Genomic DNA, 6,948 nt, shown 5'->3' with positions numbered 1-6,948 from the left:
ACCTGAGGATCAGGAGAGGAGACCCCTTAAGCTCAACGTGAGTGATGGAAGACAAGTTTTCTTTTCTTTTTTAATCTTTTCTCCATTGTCTCATGATCCATCTCCCAGGCAATCTTGCAGTGGGGACTGGGCCAACAGGGACCCATATGCCTCAAATTCTGAGGGAGGAGACTTCTCCAATCAGAGTAACTATGGTCTTGAGAGAGGGTGAGGCAAGATGTTTCTTGCCTCCTTCAGTCATCCCATCATTTGGCTCCAGTTGTGGGAGGTGCAATTGTGGGAGGAAGCCAAAAAAACAGAGAAGAGTCCATAAAACTCCAGCTTTCCCGTGAAACCCAAAGAGGAGAAACCAAGGGGCACCTGGGTGTCTCAGTCGGTTAAGCGTCCGGCTTCGGCTCATGTCATGATCTTGCAGTTTGTGAGTTTGAGCCCCGCGTCGGGCTCTGTGCTGACAGCTCAGAGCCTGGAGCCTGCTTCGGATTCTGTGTCTCCCTCTCTCTCTGCCCCTCCCCTGCTCACTCTCTGTCTCTCAATAACAAATAAGCGTTAAAAAATTTTCTGTAAAGAGGAGAAACCAAATAATAACAACAACAATAATAATAAAATAATAATTTTCAGTTACTATTGAAAACTTAAGGAAAAAATCTTGAAAGCAATCAGAGAAAAATGATGTATTAATTATACAGAAAGAATGATTTAAATAACTGGATTTTTCAACCAAAACCATAGATGGCAAGAAAAAAAAATGGAACAAAATGTTTAAATTGTGGAAAGAAAAGATCAGTCAACCAGGATTCTATATCCAGCAAAAGTATCCTTCAGGAATAAAGGTGATATAGACATTCTCAGATAAAGGAAAACTAAAAGAATTCATTGTCAGCAGACCTGCTCTGAAGGAACTGTTGAAGAAAATTCTTCAGACAGAAGGGAAATGATATTAGAAGGAAGTGTGGACTATAAGGAAGGAAAGGACAATAAAAATGGTAAAGATCTGGGTAAATTTAGTAGACTATTTTTCCCCTCTTGAATTATTTGAAATAAGTTTGACAGTTGAAAAAAAATTGTAACATAGTCTGATGGGGGCTTCAATATATGTAGACAAGATAATTACAATATAAAGGAGGGAGTGGAAGGGAACTTCTATGATGGTAAAATACGAATTCTAAGTAGAATGTGGAAAGTTAAGTATATATTTCGTAATCCTTGAGATCCTTAAAAATACCTATAACAAAAGATACAGTAAAAAAACAGATAAATTAAAATGGAATTCTAAAAATATGTTCAAATATTCCAAAATAAAACAAGAAGGGGGGGGACAGAGAAATGAAAAATAGGGGGAACAAATAGTAAACAAATAATAAAATGGTAGATCTGTGTCCAAACATATCAATCTTTACATTAAAAATAAATGTTTTAGGGGCACCTCGGTTTCTCAGGTGGTTAAGCAGCTCACTCTTGATCTCAACTCAGGTCTTGATCTCAGGGTCGTGAGTTTAAGCCCCGTGTTGGGGTCTGTGCTAGGTGTGAAGCTTACTTAAAAAAAAAAAAAGAAAAAAATGGTTTAGGTACATCAATTAAAAGAGATAATCAGAATGAATAAAAAAATGACTTAAATAGATGCTGTCTATAAAAAACTCACTTTAAATATAATGATATAGGTGGGGTGCCTGGGTGGCTCAGTTGGTTAAGCGTCCAACTTCGGCTCAGGTCATGATCTCACAGTCCGTGAGTTTGAGCTCCACGTCGGGCTCTGTGCTGACAGTTCAGAGCCTGGAGCCTGTTTCAGATTCTGTGTCTTCCTCTCTCTCTGACCCTCCCCCGTTTATGCTCTCTGTCTCAAAAATCAATAAACGTTAAAAAAAATTTAAATAGAATGATATAGGTAGATTAAAAGTAAAAGACAGAAAAATATATACCATGCAATCACTAATCAAGAGAAAGCTGGAATGAATGATTTAAGATGAGAAAAAGTAGACTTAAGATAAGCAAAGAAAATTACCATAGATAAAGAGAATCATTATACAAAAATAAAAGGGTCACTTACCAGGAAGATATAATAATTGTAAATGTGTATGCACCTAATAAAAGAGCTTTAAAATACATGAAACAAAAACTGTCAGAACTGAAAGGAGAAAAATACAGATTCACAATTACAGCTGCAGAGTTGAATACTCTTTTCTCAGTAATCAGTAGAATGAGTAGGCAGAAAATAAGCAAGGATAAGGAGAAGTAAACAGCACTATCAATCAATTAGGCCCAATCAACATTTATAGAACACTTCATCTAACAACTGCAGAATATATTCTTTTCAAGTGCCACGGAACATTGACCAAGACAGACCCTATGCTGGGTCATACAACAAACTTGAACAAGTTTAAAAGACTCAAATTCATTTAAAGTATGTTCTCTGACCAAAATGATGCATACTAGGAATGAATTACAGAAAGATAACGGGAAAATCTCCCTTGGAAATTAAACAATATCCTTTTAAATAATCTACAAGGTCAAAGAGGAAGTCTCAAAAGAAATTAAAAAATATAACATATCAAAATTTGTGCAATGCAGCTAAAGCAGTACTTGGAGGGAAATACATAGCATTAAGGTTTAAATCAGAAAAGAAAAGACCATTTGCAACTACGTAGATGGAACTAGAGGGTATTATGCTAAGCGAAATTAGTCAGAGAAAGACAAGTATCATACGACTTCACTCATATGAAGACTTTAAGACACAGAACAGATGAACACAAGGGAAGGGAAGCAAAAATAATATAAAAACAAGGAAGGGGACAGAACATAAGAGACTCTTAAATATGGAGAACAAACAGAGGGTTACTGGAAGAGTTGTGGGAGGGGGGATGGGCTAAATGAGTAAAGGGCATTAAGGAATCCATTCCTGAAATCATTGTTGCACTATATGCTAGCTAACTTGGATGTAAATTTAAAAATTAAATTAAATTAAAAAGAAAAAAAAAGAGGGGCGCCTGGATGACTCAGTCGCTTAAGCGTCTGACTTCAGCTCAGGTCATGATCTCACGATTCATGAGTTTGAGCCCTGCATCAGGCTCTGTGCTGACAGCTCAGAGCCTGGAGCCTGCTTTGGATTCTGTGTCTCCCTCTCACTCTGCCCCTCTCCCGCTCATGCTCTGTCTCTCTCTGTCTCTCAAAAATAAATAAATGTTAAAAAGAAAAGAAGAAAAGTCTCAAATTGATTAAGCTTCCACCTTAGCAAAATAAACTCAAAGCAAGCCAAAGGAAGGAAATAATAAATATCAGAGCAGAAATTAATGAAATTGAAAAAATAAAAACAAAGGAGAAAATCAATGAAACCAAAAGCTGGTTCTTTGAAAAGACCAATAAAATTAATAAGTCTCTAGTATGACTGAAAAGAAAAAAGAGAAAAGACACAAATTACAGTATCTGGAACAAAAGAGGTGTTATTACCATGGACCCTGCAGACATTAACAGGATAATAAGGGAATACTCCAAACAACTCTCTCTATATAATCACCAATTTAGATGAAATGGAACAAATTCCTTGAAAACTGGAAACTAACAAAAGTCACCCAAAATGAAACAGATAATACCTCACAACTATTTTTAAAATTGAATTCATAAACATTCCTAAATATAAATCTTCAGATCTGCATCACAATTCATTTGGTGAATTCTACTAAACATTTAAAAAAGAAATAACACTAATTCTACAAATTCTCTTCCAGAAAAACAGAAAAGAGGAGGAAACACTTTCCAAGTGATTTTATAAAGCCAGTATTACCCTGATACCCAAACGAGAAAAAGACAGTTTAAAACAATTTTTTGAACATTTATTTATTATTGAGAGACAGAGCATGAACAGGGGAGGGGCAGAGAGAGAGGGAGACAGAATCTGAAGCAGGCTCCAGGCTCCGAGCTGTAAGCACAGAGCCCGACGCGTGGCTCGAACTCACAAACCACAAGATCATGACCTGAGCCGAAGTCGGATGCTCAACCGACTGAGCCACCTAGGCGCCCTGAGAAAAAGACAGTTTAAGAAAAAACAAATACCCTCATGAACCAATATCCCTCATGAACACAAATGCAAAAATCCTAAATAAAACACTAGCAAATCCATATGAAAGCATGCTCAACATCATTAGTTATTAGGGAAATGCAAATCAAAACCATAAGATATCATTTCACATTCACTAAGATAGCTGTAATTAAAACAAAAAAGATAATAACAAGCAAGAACGAGGATTTAAAGAAATTGGAGCTCTCACACATTGCTGATAGAAATGTAAAATGGTGCAACTACTTTGGAAGACAGCTTGACGGTTCCTCAAAAAGTTAAACATAGAGTTATCATATGACCCAGCAATTCCACTCTTAGGTATACATCCAAGAAAGATGAAAACACAGATACACAAAAAACTTATATGCTAATGTTCACAGCAGCACTATTCATAATAGTCAAAAAGTGGGAACCACATATCTACCAACTCATGAATGGATAAACAAAATGTATATCCATATAATGGATTTGGCCATTAAACAGAATTAGGTACAGATACATCCTACAATGTGGATAAACCTTGAAAACTTTATGCTAAATGAACAAAGCCAGATGCAAAAGACCATACACTGCCTGAGAGTTAAAACGTGCATTAGTGGTTTCCAGGAGTTGTGGGGAAAGAAAGAATGGGGAGTGACTGTAATAAGTATGGGGTTTCTTTTTGAGTTTTGAAAATGTTCTAAAATTAGATAATGGTAATAGCTGCATTCTTGAATATACTAAAAATCATGAAATGAACACCTTAAGAGGGATGAATTCTATGGTATGTAAATTATGTCTCAATAAAACTGTTAAAATAAATTAGCAAATTGAATCCAGAGATATAACATAGCTAAGTAAAGTTAACCTGGAAATGCAAAACTGTTTAAAAATTCAAAAATCAGTTGGTGTAATTCACCATATTAACGGTCTAAAGAAAAACCTCATCAACCAATCAATCAATTCAGAAAAAGTGTTTAACAAAATTCAACATCGATTCATACATGCACACACACACACACACACACACACACACACACACAAACCCAACTCTCAGCAAACTAAGTATAGAAAAAATAGAATAGAAAGGAATATCCTCAACCCGATAAAAATTATTCCTCTCTCCCCAAACCAGTTATAGCTAACATCATACAGAATGGTGAAAATGAATGCCTTCTTCCTCACACTGGAAACAGACTGACAAGGAAGAAATGAAACTGTCCTTATTTGTATACAGCATGATTGTCCATGTAGAAAATCCCAAGGAATCTATAAAAGACCAACTCCTAAAACTAATTTTTTAAGTTTAGCGAAGTCACATGAATGACAAAATTATGGAGATAGAGAACAGATTAGTAGTTGTCAGAAACGAGGGTGGAAGGTAGGGAAGCAGGTGGCTGTGGCTTCAAAAGGGTACGAACAAGTGATCCTTGTGATGAAATTATTATGTTTCTTGACTGTGGTGGTGGTCACATGAAGCTACATATGTATTAAAGTACATAGAACTAGGGGTGCCTGGGTGGCTCAGTCAGTTAGGCGTCCGACTTCAGCTCAGGTCACGATCTCACAGTCCGTGAGTTCGAGTCCTGCGTCCGGCTCTGGGCTGATGGCTCAGAGCCTGCAGCCTGCTTCTTTTTTTTTCAACGTTTTATTTTTTTTTATTTTTGGGACAGAGAGAGACAGAGCATGAACGGGGGAGGGGCAGAGAGAGAGGGAGACACAGAATCGGAAACAGGCTTCAGGCTCTGAGCCATCAGCCCAGAGCCCGATGCGGGGCTCGAACTCACGGACCGCGAGATCGTGACCTGGCTGAAGTCGGACGCTCAACCGACTGCGCCACCCAGGCGCCCCCTGCAGCCTGCTTCTGATTCTGTGTCTCCCTCTCTCTCTGCCCCTCCCCCGTTCATGCTCTGTCTCTCTCTGTCTCAAAAATAAATAAAACGTTAAAAAAAATTAAAAAAAAAATAAAGTACATAGAACTAAATACACACAAATAGTGCATGTAAAACTGGTGAAGTATGAATAAGGTGAATGGACTGTATCAGTGTCAGTTTCCATTGATAGTGTGCTAAAATTATGCAAAAATTGGGGGAACTGGGTAAAGGTTATACAAGTCTTTCTGTATTATTTTTTACAACCACAATTATGTCAAAATAAAAGGTAGCAAAGGGTCAATTGTAAATCTCATACTGCTAGTGCGAGTCCAAAAAGGTACATCCACTCTGGAAAACAACCTGATAATTTCTTATCAAGTTAAACATGCGCTTACCATATGACCCAGCAATCTCACTGCTAGATATTTATCCAGAGAAATACACTTATGTTCACACAAAAACTGTACAAGAGTGTATTAAGCAGCTCCATTCATAATTGCCAAAAACTGAAAACAACTTCAATGTCTTCCAGGGGGTAAATGGATAAATAAACTGCTATATCCAGACACCAGAATACTACCCAGCAATAAACAGTACCAAACCACTGATACATGCAACCGCTTGGAGAAATCTCAAAGGCATTATATTGAACGAAAGTTTCAAAAAGGTTACATATTATAGGATTCCACTTATATAACATTAAAAAAAACCCCAAAACTATAGTCATGTAAACGAGTGGTTGCAGGAGTTAGGATGCGGGAAGGCAGTGATTACAAAGGGATAACACAAGGGAATTTTTTGGGTGATGTTACTGTTGGTATCCTGATTGTAGTGGTGGTTACAGGAATCTGGACATGTGTTAAAATTCACAGAACTATGTGCCAAAATGAAAAAGTCAGTTTTTCTATATGTTAATTTAAAAAATAAAAGACTTTTTTTTTTTGGATTTTAAATCATGTATCTTTAGAAGAATAAAAGACATTTTTAAAATATTTTAAATTTTTAAAGGTTTAAAAATTTGACATTTCAATATTATAATTAATA

Source organism: Prionailurus bengalensis, chromosome A3, assembly GCF_016509475.1.
Source record: "Prionailurus bengalensis isolate Pbe53 chromosome A3, Fcat_Pben_1.1_paternal_pri, whole genome shotgun sequence".
Lineage (NCBI taxonomy): Eukaryota > Metazoa > Chordata > Mammalia > Carnivora > Felidae > Prionailurus > Prionailurus bengalensis.
This window is presented reverse-complemented; position numbering follows the sequence as displayed.